This window comes from Physcomitrium patens, chromosome 25 (assembly GCF_059467195.1).
Source record: "Physcomitrium patens ecotype Gransden chromosome 25, ASM5946719v1, whole genome shotgun sequence".
Classification (NCBI taxonomy): domain Eukaryota; kingdom Viridiplantae; phylum Streptophyta; class Bryopsida; order Funariales; family Funariaceae; genus Physcomitrium; species Physcomitrium patens.
This window is the reverse complement of record NC_143434.1, coordinates 5,367,457-5,381,798: the sequence shown is the minus strand read 5'-3', so window position 1 is coordinate 5,381,798 and position 14,342 is coordinate 5,367,457.

Here is a 14,342-nt window from a genome sequence, read left to right as displayed (position 1 = left end):
CTGATGATTTTGAATGATGAATGAAGTTCTTGGCTAGATTTTCGTCGATGTACTTTCGTAACTCTGCCAACTCCGTTTGCGATAGATTGTAGATTGGTCCAAAAGGAGGTTGTGCTCCTTCTTGCAAGTCCATGGCACAATCATATGGTCGGTGTTCCGGTAGTATGTCGGCGTTCTTCTTTTGAAACACGTCTTCAAAATCTTTATATTGCTCCGGTATACTTGCTGTTGAGATCTTCTCCTCGGTAGTTAGAGCCACATAAATGACAAATGGAGTGCCTTCCTTAGATGATCTTATAAACACTCTTGCTCCAATGAATAAGGATTTCTTTTTTCGAGGTTTTTTACTAGGTTTTTTCTTGGGTGGTTTTGTGGAAAAAGTCATCTTCCGCAACCTCCAATCTATCAATGGATTATGTTTTTCCAACCAAGAAAGACCAAGAATAATAGGATTTGATGGAGTTCTAATAATATTAAAAATAATATGACTACTATGGTCTTTAAATGTTACTTCTATAGGTTTTGATTCATGGATGATGCTACCAGACAATAAAGGTCGTCGATCTATGACCTCAACATGAACAGGTTTTGATTTTTGTACTAAAGGGATCTTATGACGCTTTACAAATTCTTCGTTTAAAAAACAAGCAGATGCTCCTGAGTCTAGTAGTGCTAAGGTTCTCAGTTTTTGAGGGCCGATAAACAGAGGGATTGTAAAACAAAGTGCAGGTTGGGCAGAAAGAAAGGAACCTGATTGTTGTTGGGATATTTCATTGTCAAGCCGCACGGTTCCTACTGTGGCTGGGCATCTTCGTTTTCTTGAACAAATACTCCCCTAGTCTTGACTATGCCTTGATTTTGCTTTTTGGGGCAGTTTTCGACTTTGTGGCCTTCTCCACCGCAATACAAGCATAAATTTTCCTCCATACGTCGCTTTTTTTCTTCTATAGTAAGAGATTTGATACGTACCGCATCAATTTGCATGTCTTCTACCTCTGAATGCGAATTCACACCGCTTGCCGACATAGTTGGAGCATGGCGAATTGTATGTTGTCTTAAGCGTTGGTCTTGGCGACGTTGGAATAGGCGATTATCACACTTCACAGCTTGGCTAATGGCTTCATTGAGCGTTCGTGGATCAGGAAGAATTAGCAGCAAATCCTTCACATCATCTCTTAAACCCCAATAGAATTGACTCATCAACGCTTCTTCATCCCAATTGATGTCGCATACTAATTGCCTGAAATCCGAAGCATAGACTAATGTAGAACGCATCCCTTGTCGTAGCGACCGGATCTTTGTTGTAGCCCATCGAACCTTATCGTCTTCACCAAATGCTTTCGCAAATGCTTCCAAAAAGGTTTTGAAGTTACTTAATATGGATGATCGTTTCTCAAACAAAGGAGCAAACCATGATAGAGCTTGTCCCGTAAGTAAGATTCCAACAAGCCCAACACGTGACTCCTCCGTTGGATATCGTTCGGGTTGTAAAACTGTTATCAACCTGATTTGATTGACGAATCCTTGAAACTTGGAACGTGTTCCATCAAACTTATCTGGAAGGCTAACTCGAGGCTCCTTATGTTGTAGAACTAGTGGTTCTTGTCGAACTTGAGGTAAAGTTGTTTCTCCAAGTGCCGAAATTTGAGGCTGGTGTAGTTTAGATTGTGCTATCCCAGATACTCCATCATTATGAAGCCTTGCCACCACTCCTTCAATCTCTGCAGTTCTTTGTGATAACGTAGTGAGGGCATTCATAATAGCATCTAACTTAGACTCTGAACTTTCTGTCATACTAATGTCTTGACCTCCGGCCATTCTAAAAGAAGGACAAAAATGACCCTATAAGAGGCAATATTGGTTTATAGGAGGGTAATCCACAACCTATAAAATGCCTTAAGAATTTCAAGAAGAGGGGTAATCCACTCTCTCTAAGAAGAATAAAACTCCAATATTATAACAGAAGAAGTATCAGTTTAGAGGAGGGTAATCCGCAACCTCTAAAAAATGCTAGTATACCTTCAAGTAGAGGGGTAATCCACACTCTACTAAGAAAGAACTAGCTTTGATATCTCAAGTTAGTGTAGTCTCGACAAACTGTCACAGACACAAAATACAGACTTGAAATCTAACAAGAAGTTCAAGAAGAAGTGGCAGAACTAGATTAAACAGATGAGTACAAGAACAACACCAGAAAGGTGAGCTAGAACTCCAAGAGATGTGTTGTCGAGACTGAAGAACTCTTCAACCTCGATCCCTATATATACTCCTACTTAGGAAGCTTCTTGAGCTACTTCTATTAACTAGGAAGCTTCTAGAAGGTTCCAGAGGCTTCCTTTCTAGAAGGTTCTAGAAACTTTTCAAGCTACTTCTATTAACTAGGAAGCTTCTAGAAAGTTCCAGGAGATTCTTTTCTAGAAGCTTCTAGAAACTTCTCTTCTAGAAGGTTCCAGAGACTTCCTTTCTAGAAGCTTCTAGAAACTTCTCTCTAAAAGGTTCCAGAGGCTTCTCTTCTAGAAGGTTCCAGAGGCTTGTTTTCTAGAAGGTTCTAGAAACTTCTCTCTAGAAAGTTCTAAGGAATATGTCCCTAACAGGTAATTATTACTGAAATCGAATCTAATCATGAAGATCATCTAGAAGTGGTATTTGAAGGAGGTTTTTACAATAAAAATATTCAAACATAAGCTTAGATTTAAATAAAAAGTGTTGGTTATTATTATTGGTTGCAAGAACCAATGAGACTTTTGACTTGTGAAAGACAACTAGAATATGTTCTACAAACCATGAAGCACATCTTTGATTTTCTTTGCCTTTGAGTAATTATGGCTTAACCACTCCTTATAGAACTTAGAGCTAAAAGAAGAGGTGGTATCATCGACATCCATCTAGAAAAGATTCTAAAAGATTCTAAAAGATTCTTTAAAGTTTTAGAAGATTTTTAAAGGCCCTAAAAGATTCTAGAAGATTTTAAAAAGTTCTAAAGGGTTTTAGAAAGTTCCAAAGAAAGTTAGCAAGGTTGCTTAACTTTCAAGTAATGTAGTAAGTCATAAGAGAAGGTTTTTAAAGTTGCTTCATAATGAAGCAACAAAAATACCACTTAAGAAGCATTTTAGGATGACATGGAGGCAAAGTCTTACTTAAGAAGAGATCTTGAAGCTTCTTGAATCCTAATATATCTATATATATATATATAGATGTTGAGATTAAGGAGCTCTTCAATCTCAATAACACATGTATTGTAGACTAACTTTGGATCTTTTAATCTTTTTTTTGTCCTATTATTATGTTATTAGATAATAAGACTCACATATCTTATTATAATTTTGGATAATCCTTAGATCTTGTTTGTAACAATTTTAAATAATTTTAATACAAATAATAAGTATTCAAAGATGATATTAAGATAAATTTTATTTTTTATTAATTGACAATTGATTTATCTTATGAAATATTAGTTCATAAAAAACTATTTAATTATTTATTCAAAAATAGATTATTATAACTAAAAAAATATATATATCTTAATTTATTTTTGTTTTTTTATCAAATTTATTCCAAATAAAATTGAATAAATTAAATATTAAATTTAAGTTGAAATAATTTTAATAAATTGTTTAATTTTTTATATCTAACTTTAAAATCTTAAATCTACTTATAACATCATGTCTTAGTTAATATTATCTTATGCTTTCTTTGGCAATAATATCAAGATGTGAGCTTTTAAATTAATCCTAAATTAATTTATATAATTACAGTAAATATAATTAATAAAGAATAACCTTTAATTACTTTAATTTTAATCAAAATAAGATACTTATCAAATACTTTAGTGATCTTCATACAATTTTTGATATTTTTGTAATTATTAAGATAAGTAATAATTTATAATTTTATTTTTTTGATATTATATAAATTTATATTATTTAATTCAATATAAATAAATAAAAAAATTTATACAATATTTTTAATTAAAGTTAAAAAATTATCTTTTAGACATTGATTGGATTTACAAAAGTTCTTTGATACATAATGTAGCTATAGTAAATTTCCTTAATTTTTTTATGGATTTGAGTAAGAACTATATAATATTCTTATAAGATTCTCTATGATCATTTTAATGGCTAAATTACAAAAACAATAAGACTAAATTATTTTTTAGACTAAATAGCTTTTTTTTCTAATTTAAATTTATTTTTTAAAAATAATTAAAAAGATTTAATATTTTAATATATGAACCTTTATTTATTACAACAACTAATTTTTAAATTACCATTTTATAAAGATCAAAAGAAAAATAAAGTTTGTTGAATAATTGTGCTACTTCTATTGAACATTTTTATAGCAATTTATTAAAAAATAAAATCATTTCTATTTTTTAAATATTAAATATAATTTCTCAAATCAATAAAGATTCTTTATAATTTTTTTTATATAATTCATAAATATAAAAATATATAATTTTAAGCATTTTCTAAAATATTCAAATAACAATTAGGATCTCATAGGTATTTAATCAATTTAATTATAATAAAATTATTTTAAAATCTACAAAAAAATTTAGAACTTCTTAAAATCTTTGAAAAAAATTATAGTTTTTTGGAAGTTTTAGATAATTTCCATAACCCTCTTAAAGCTTCTATAGCTACATAAGACTTCTTTAGTCTCGTAATAGTTTCTATAAAACATTTTACAATTCTACAAACTTCTTCTTATGCTTATTTTGAATCAAATTGCTTCATTATATATAAGGAAGAAAAACATGGATCACCTAAGTCTTATTTGGTAGTAATGAAATTTTTAAAATAATAATTTTTAATTCTAGATGTATTGAATACATCTAGAATTAGATTTATAATGACGTAGATAAACCTATATATGTAAATAAATCTAGAATTAGATGTAGATTTTTAGTTCTAGATGTAGATCTAGAATTACATATCTACATATTGCAACCAGGTTTATACATCTAGAATTAGATGTAGATTTTTCTTTGTAAAGAAATTTATATACAAGATTATCTAAAACTTACCAAATTGTTACCTTGTTAAGATAATAGATGTTTTTACAAGAAGTAGATCACTATGTTTTAAACTATTATAGAAAAAGAGTTGTGAACTTAAACTATAAATTTTTTTATTATTATTTTATTTATAATCTATGCCACTGATTTTTATAAATTTTCATGCAAAATAATTTGAAATAATTTTTAAAATAGTTTTTGTATAATTTTAAAAATAATATCAAAAAAAATCTTAAAAAAATTTATTACATAAGAAATTTTATGTAATAATTAGTTGAAATAAAAAAATCAAATAGACAAATATATATCAAAATATTGCTTTAGTAATATGTAGTATCATAATCAATCATATAAAAAGTCAAAATAATTAAATTTAAATTTATGTAACTAAGTATAATATCCCAATATAAGAAAAAGAAGAAAAAAGAAAACAAAAAAATAATAAGAAGAAGAAGTAAGAAAATAAAATAAAATAAAAGGCTTAAATTATTTTTTTATATTAAAAACATCATCCATTAAAAAAAAAGTAGAGACTAAAATAGATACAATTCTTTTAAATATGGAAATTTATTAATTTGTTAAAATATACAAAAACATTTTTATCTTGTAATTAAAATAAAGTTATTGATGTCAAAGTATTCTTTGATATTAGAATAATGATATGTTTTATTCATAAAGATGTTGCTAATACAATTTATTACTGAAAAAGAATCTTTTTAAGCACATGTTGAAGTTATTTATTTTAAAATAAATAAAAGTAATGCATTAGTAAATTTATTTAATCTTAAAATAATCTATTTAAGATATTATTTTAATATAAATAAATAATCATAATTTTATTAAGTACAATGCATATTAGATATCAAAGACATAAATTTATAAAAAATTATTAAAAAATTATATATATATATATATATATATATGGAATATAATTAGAAGAACACATAACACCAAGCTTGAAAGATTAGAAAGTTTTGAAGAAATACAAATGTACAACAGAAGCATTGATAAGACTAAAGATTGCCTTAATCTTGCTTCTATGTACATACTGACTTACAAGCATGCCATAATCAAGCTTTGTTAAGACCAAAAGACTTACAAACTGATTTCCCAAGTTATTTATACTTTTATAATGGCTTCTTAGAAGTAGAAAACTTCTCAAATTTTTTATTGAAGCAAATTTTTGCGTTTATAGATCCAATTTGTATTACAGAAGTTTTTTTTGTTGTTTTTTAAAAATATGTTGTCTACTTAAATTATTTTTAAATGCTTAGATTTTTCTCACTTATTTTGATATATTAATATAAGTAAGTAAGAAAAAATATTTGTAATGTTATCTTTCATTTATATTTAAGAACAAATTCAACAAAGATTTCTTAAATCCTAAGTTACTTTCTAAGTTGATATAATCTAACATTTGTCCATTAATATTAATCAAATTCTAATATATTTTGATCACAAAGTTAAATGATAGGTCAATTAAGCCATCAATGATATTCTATATATATATATATATATATATATATATATTATATTACAATATAAGATTTTATAATGACAAATAACATATTTGAATTACCATTTGATATAGTATCTACTACCAATGATACTACCAAATACCAAGACTTCTTTTTTATGCTATGATATCAAACACATTATATTTTTTCATCTACTTCAACTATAAGATGTCTTGTTTGAATATCTTCATCTTGATTTTGATATTGTGTAGGTTGTGACAACTTAAGTAATTTATATGGTAATTTTTCCAATTAATAGTTGTTAAAATAAATCATTATATATATATATATATATATATATATATATATATTTCAAGTAAAATCTACAATAAAGTAATAAGTATATAAAAAAATAATTTATTCTTTCTTTTATTTTTCTACTATATAATATCTAGTTAATTTTATTAATATTTATTCTTTTATTTAGATGGTGCAACTACAAAATTTTCAAATGGATCCAATATGTATTTACCAAGATTATATTTTAGTCAATAAAAATCATGTTCTAACTTGTTTTGTTACCACACAAAGTCTAATATTTCTTTGTATTAAACCTTTGGATATAATGTATCTTAAGACATAGTAGTGGTGATTATTTATTTTTTATTAAATTATTTTTTTATAAGATTTGATGGAATATAAAATTAAAAATTGAATTATTAGAGTATATATATATATATATATATATATATATATAATTGATCATAATCCAATCAATATATAGATAATTTTTATAAAATTATAGATTTTTTTTTTTAACTTATACATAATTTTATTTAAAAAATAAATTACATTAAATTGCATTAAATATAACTTCATGTTGCATGTGATATTAAAGAATTCAAAAATAATTCTAAATACTTCAATCACATAATTATATCTATAGCATAAGATCTAATTGTGGCATTTTAATGTTACATGAATAAAGCAATAAGATAAGTCACCTTATGATTTTGTTAAAAAATTGTTATAAGATGTTATTTATTAGAAACAAATTCATGTAATGCATTAAATCCAAATAGTGTAGGAATAGTGGGTATTTTAATTCTTATTTATTTTTACATTAAAAATCTTGTACACAATATAGAAACACAAAAATATGAAAATACTATAAAAAATACCATCTTTTTCTATGACATATAGTGATAAAGGTATTGTAGGTTACAATTTTCAGCAAATAAGTATACCTCTTAATGATAAAGGTGATAAAGGTATTGTAGCTTACAATTTTCAGCAAATAAGTATACCTCTTAATGAAGAGTAAGTTCAATTAGATTATGAAAGAATATCTTGAAAGCCAAATAAAATAAAAGTCAAGCCAACCTAAGATATGACTAGTCTCTAAAACAAAATAAAGATGAAAATAACCAACTTAATAATAAAATACAAAAAGGAGGTGATTTCTTTCAAATTGACAAGTCAGATAATAAATCAAAATCAGAAGAGTCTCAAGCAATAATGGAGTGTTAGATTCATTCAATTGTTTGTTATTTATTTAATTTTTTCTTTTCTTTTTCTTCTCTTTTTCTCATTTGTGAGATCTATGGGGAATGGGGGGTTTTTTTTTTTTTTTTTTTTTTTTTTTTTTGCCATAATTCATTATAAACAAGGCAAGAAGTCATTAAAGAGTAATTTCAAAAATTGTGAGAAATAGTAGATATTTTAAAGTTGCAAACTTTGTGGGATCTTGCCCAAGTTGTATAATTAAAAAAGTAACATAAACACTATCTTGGCCATGATCCTTTAAAGATTTCAAAAATGGTTACTTGTGAGGATCCTCAAGGCAATGCCTACCAATGTCTTATTATTAAAAAGCACTTGAAAATAAGTTCATCTATATTACATGGACTTGAAAATGATTGAGCACAACCATAATATTTTGTTTTGTTTTTGCTAGATGGACTAGTGATAATTCCACCAAGTTCTGTCCTTATCTAAACAAAGCTATTTTGAAAAAATATAACAACTTTTTGACACCCAGAAAACCTAAAAAATTTCATCCTAAATGGGAAAGTTTTAAAGTAGTTATTGAGATCAGCAGATCAAGTTTATATGAGCCAATGGCAGAGGCTGACAATGGGTCCAAAACCCACCTTTAGCTGTGAGACTACTGTAATCTCTATGTGTGCATGAGGAGGAGGCTCCTTGCCTTGAATTCTTAATATCATCACTGATTCTATGAAGTACAATTGGCCAATCATTGAAGAACCACTAACCACTTCAACAGGAATGTACCATGCTAAATGGGCATTTAAAAGAAAAAAGAATAAAAATAAACAATAAATCTATAAATCACATGAACCACTAAGACCCAGTTTGTCTTTCAGCTGTATTTTTGTGGGGTCTTAGCCAAGTTGACAAACAAATATCAGTTTTCTACCAATGTTGGTAAGGTTAACTCTCTCTTTGCACTTGACTTATTCTCTTTGAATTAGGGTAATTTTGGAAATAATCTTAGCGTCCAATTTCCAATTGAGAATTGGCAGTGTTGATAAATATCAGTTCTTGTGCTTAGGGTGGGCTTTGAAACTCTCTTTGCACTAGAGTAATACTGTACAACATTGTGGTAAAAATAATTTAAAGCTAACTCTGGATTACCAATACTAGAATTAAAAAGACATTGTTTTTGTAAAACTGTGTTTCCAGGCTAAGCAATTAGTGTAGATTTTAATATTTTTATTGCAAAACTGGTAACTGGTATTAACCAATTGTGAAGAAGATAGTGTCGAAAAAGATAGTCTATTTTAGTAAGCACAAAAAAAATCACAATATTAATATTGATATTAAGATTAAATATATATATATATAATAAAATTAATATAAATATAATGATTATAATATTGAATCACATTTGTTTATAATATACATATTGATTATTTTTTATTAGTTTTTATAAATAGCCAAAAACATGAATTAAAAATTTCAATTTATATAGTTGATGTTATAGTTTAAAAAAAAAAAAAAACAAAAAAAAAAACAAAAAACAAATTACATACACACAAAGAGATTAATATATATTACAATTGTTTTATTACAATTTGAACCAATATATATATATATATATATATATATATATATAGTATTCTATCCAAATAACTAATATAGCTTTTTAAACTTTTAAAGGCTCTCTGTAAGATAGCTTAAATGCTTACTATGTAGAGACATATATTATATTGTAGAGGCTATCTTTTTGCTCCTTTGGTAAAAAGTGTATTATATATATATATATATATATATATATATATATACGAACTTTAACAAGGGAATTTATTTTTAAAAATAAATTCTATTATTTCCTTTAAATATTAAGTAGATTTTTTTTAACTCAATAGTATAAAAATTATGTAAAAATATGATATAAATATCATAATTCTAATTATATATATATATACTATTTATATTTTATGTCAAAAAATTATAATAGATGTCCATATTATTTATGTAAATTTAAATAAATAAAAGTAGAAGTAGGTAAAAACATATTGAGACAATAATAGCTCAATCAAGAAGCTTGAAGGAATTTTTCTACAAATGTTTTAGATATTTAGACTTATATAGATATACTAAATAGCTATTGATACTTTTCCTATAACTTTAGCACTTTTAAGTAGTTACATAAGAAGCAACCTACAATTTGCTGCTAAGGCCATAAGTCTTGCAATTTCTAGAAAGTTTCTATAAGACCTTCTTGATAATTAGTACATATGGATGTAAGGCTAAGAAATCTATTAGTCTTGTCACCACCTTCGTGTTTCAATCTTAATTCAAGATCCTCTAAGTTCTTTGTATTTGACAATGGCCATTCTAATTTCTTTTTGTCTTATTTCTATCTCTTTTTTATTCAATTTCTCTTCATCAATAAAAAAAAAAAGTATAATTTATATTCAAATTTTTGTTGTTATTCATGTCTTTAATAATTTTTCATTTTGTATTAAGATAATAAAGGTTATTTTAATACATATGTATAATTTATTCTTTTATATCTTATATAATAAACATAGAATTTATAATAAAAGAATATTAATAAATATATTTTTATTAAAAATAAAATCAACTTAAAGATATAATATTTTATTCATAACCATAAACTAATTGTTTTTTATTTAGTTAAGATTAAAAAATATTTACTTCTACTAAGATTAAATTTAAACTTATTTTTAAAATTTTGATCTGTAGAAATAATCCATATTACTTGCTTTTTGTTAATTAAGTTGAATAAATTTTTATTTTCATATTTTTTAATTTTTTAATATATATATATATATTTTTTAAATATTAATATGTATGTATGTATGTATGTATATATATATATATATATATATATATATTATCTTATCAAATTTAGTAGCTCATAATATACCAAAGAGATTTTTATTCAAGTATTTTTTCTTGTTATAAGATTGTTTTTTATTAGATATTAAAGTCCATGTATTATGGTTTCAGAGTTATATTCAACTAATAAGTTTTTAGTTCTTAAATTCTTATTTTCATTGTCATTAAAATAAATCCTAAAAATACATCCGAAGATTTGAAAAATTGTTAAGATCGAGTTTTTTTATTTAAATACATATTTTATTAGATAGTTATAATTTTTTTATGATGTAAGATTTATATTAATTTTTAGAAAGTACTTTATTAACATAAATTTTATGGTGGTAATTCTGATAATTCTATAATAGAATTAATTTATAATAATCATTTAAAATCATGATTCAAATGTATCTTTTTTGAGTATCCAAATATAAGTTAATGCTGATTTTATTTATTCTTATGATGTTTGTATTTTTTATTTTTTAAAGAGGTAATTAATTTTTTTAGAATATATATATATATATATATATATATATATGTAGAATAATTAAATTTATACCATCTAGATTTTTTATTAGAATATAATTTTAAAAAATCATAAAAGAAGTTATATTTATTACTAAATTTATTATTAATTTTAGTTCATTATTAAAATATAAAATTTTATACATAGCCTATAGATTTATTATTCAATAAAATCTTAAACATTTTATGAATAGTTTAAAAAATAATATTATAGAATCATATAAACAATTTTTACTATTGATAATTTTGTTCTAATAAATCTATTCTAATAAATATATCTATAGTTGCTCCTTGGATTTGATGGATGTGGTTGATGAGAAATAGCAACAAATTTGATGCATTTGCAAAATTCTCACATAGCTTTTACATGCATTCATTAGTATTGTATGTGTGCCAATATATAAGATATTGTAATTTATTTTGAAGCCGCCTTGAATTACAAACTTCTTCCCATTTTAAACTCTTGATTAGTTAGTAAAAGTTAATAATAAATATGTACAAGGATATAAATATATATACCAAAATTATAACAACATTTTCAGAAATATTTTACACATAATGCACATAAAAAAAATATTTCATTATTTCTTAAAGGAAGAAAACATCAATGCTCATTTTTTTGGAAATTTAACAGCTTTATGTGATTTATTTTGAATCATTTACTTAACGAAAAATTAGTTCTTTTTCTCTATCTCAAGCAACTATTACAAAAACAAAAAGAAAAAAAAGAAAAAAAAGAATTGTTAGTGCCACATTCCAATCACCAGTAGAAACTCGAGTAAATACAACAATGACCCAATCAACGAACCTTTCAAACAAGTGAAACGAGTTGGGATAGATCTCTACAGAGAGATGGGGGAGCAAAAGCACACAAACACGGTTATAGGGACAGCGCGGAAACAGCACCACATGAGAAAGAAAGAAACAAGCAAGCAAAACATGAAACGTGGGAATTAAAATAGGGAGCTGCTAATGTTAATTCCTAGGATAGCTGAGTCAACAGCCCAAGACAATGGGGGAGGATGGAATCTTGGCAGGGAATAAGAACAGGATGAAAAGAAGGAAATGGAAGAGGAAGAGGACATGGGCTTAGACCCCCTCCCCTCCCGGGAATCACGGACATAGGTCCACAGGCTCTACAACGCAGGCAGGCAGGCAGGAAGGGGAGGGTGTGACGACCACGGTGACGCACCCAACCCTGGTACCCCACCCGACGCCGCGGAGGTTAGGTGGGCACGGATGACCGTGTGAGAAAACAGGGGTATAGGTTGTATCCTGCAAGCAGGCCACTAGGCTTGGCCCTGCATGCGTTAAGGAAGGAAGAAGAGAGCCACGACCGGGTCGCCGCCGGGCTGGTCCGGGCCGGGGGCGAGACCCGGTTTGGCCCCGAAGGCGCAACTGGAAGTTGTAGGTGCTGGTGGTGGTGCGTGGGCGAAGGGAGGGTGTTTGAATGAATAAAATGAACGAATGAATGACTGGATGGATGAATGAAATGGAGGGGGGAGGACTGACTGACTGACTAAATGGTCTATCTGGACCGGATCCCCACCACCAGCACAGCAACTGTTTGTTTGTCTGTATGTTTGTTTGTCGACGCCCACTTCTTCGGCGATCGCGGCGAGATCAGTTCTGAGGTGGGGTGAGTGGGGTGGGCATTGCCATGCCTTGCCTTGCCGGGCGATAAACGAGAGAAAGATTGAGTGCAAGCAAGCAAGCACGATGGGCCTTGTTAGCTCGTTGGGCGAAGAGAGCGGCGATGGTGCTCACTTCCGAGTCCACCGGGTGATGGTTTCGTCTCTGCAACAGTGCACGGATTGTTTTGGATCGATGATGCGGTTTGCTGGTGATCCGTGCCTGTGGGAATTCAGTGCCGGCGTCGTGTGGCGTATAGCTAGCAAGTCATCTGGGGTTTGGAGTCGTGTGGTGCCTCCCCAGATGGTTTGCAGTCGACGACAGAGAGGTGCCGATCGGAATAGTGCCAGTTTACCGATTCACAAGTCATGAAATTCGTCGGATGATTTGACTGACGTTACAGGCTGGCGCGGAATTTATGATGATTCGCTGCACGGTGTTCGATTCTACCTAGTAGTCATCATCTACCGCCACGTCGACGGTCAAATAGCTAATGCCGTTAAGTTCATCACCGGGGACGAAGCATCTCCGTGCTCCAAGCGGTGATCTCAACGCCATGCATGCGAGTGTAGGAAAGTTGAATTCCTATTACTGGAACCATGATCGGTAGGTGTCGCTTGTCCTATACGCTCTGCTCCCTGCATGAAGTTATGATGCCTTCAAAGGCACAGCTCTGATTTGAAGGTAGCGTTCCAATAAAAAAAAAAAAACTGCTCCTCCTCTATAAATAAGATAAGACAAGCACCCAAAAGCTTGTCTGTCAGATATCTGTTCTCGACCTCGAGAAGGTTACCGGGCAATAACATCTTGGCCCGGAACGGATGTTGCGGAGTTGACATTTACGTTCGCCGAACACCTTTCGCAAATAGACAAGGATGTCGCAGACTCCCGAGTTTGCAGTGGATATCGGGATTAGCGCCTTTTTGTCCTCACGATTGATCCAGCCCATCTAAAATCTAGAATTCATATGTCATCAGCATGATCCAGCCCTTAGCACGGCTGACTGAATTGAATGCTCGTTTGCCAGGGTACACGTAAAACAATTTTGCAGTCGGGAAAGAAAAAAAAGAAAAGAAAAAGAAGAACACAGTCATCGTAAACCCGTTGGGATCGACTTCAAGTACAAATTATCAACACCCGTCAAAAGTACACTTGTAAGCCCACTTTGCAACACAGAGGGTAGCGGTGTGAATAGAGTGACCACAGTGTCCTGCAGTTTCCTACATCTGCGTACTTGACCTCCGCTTGTGAAGTTCAAGAGGCCCTCGATCTCGTGCCAGAATTATCAATAGCTTCGTACGAAGGCTAGTGATCTCTGGTATACTTTCAAGCCTTCA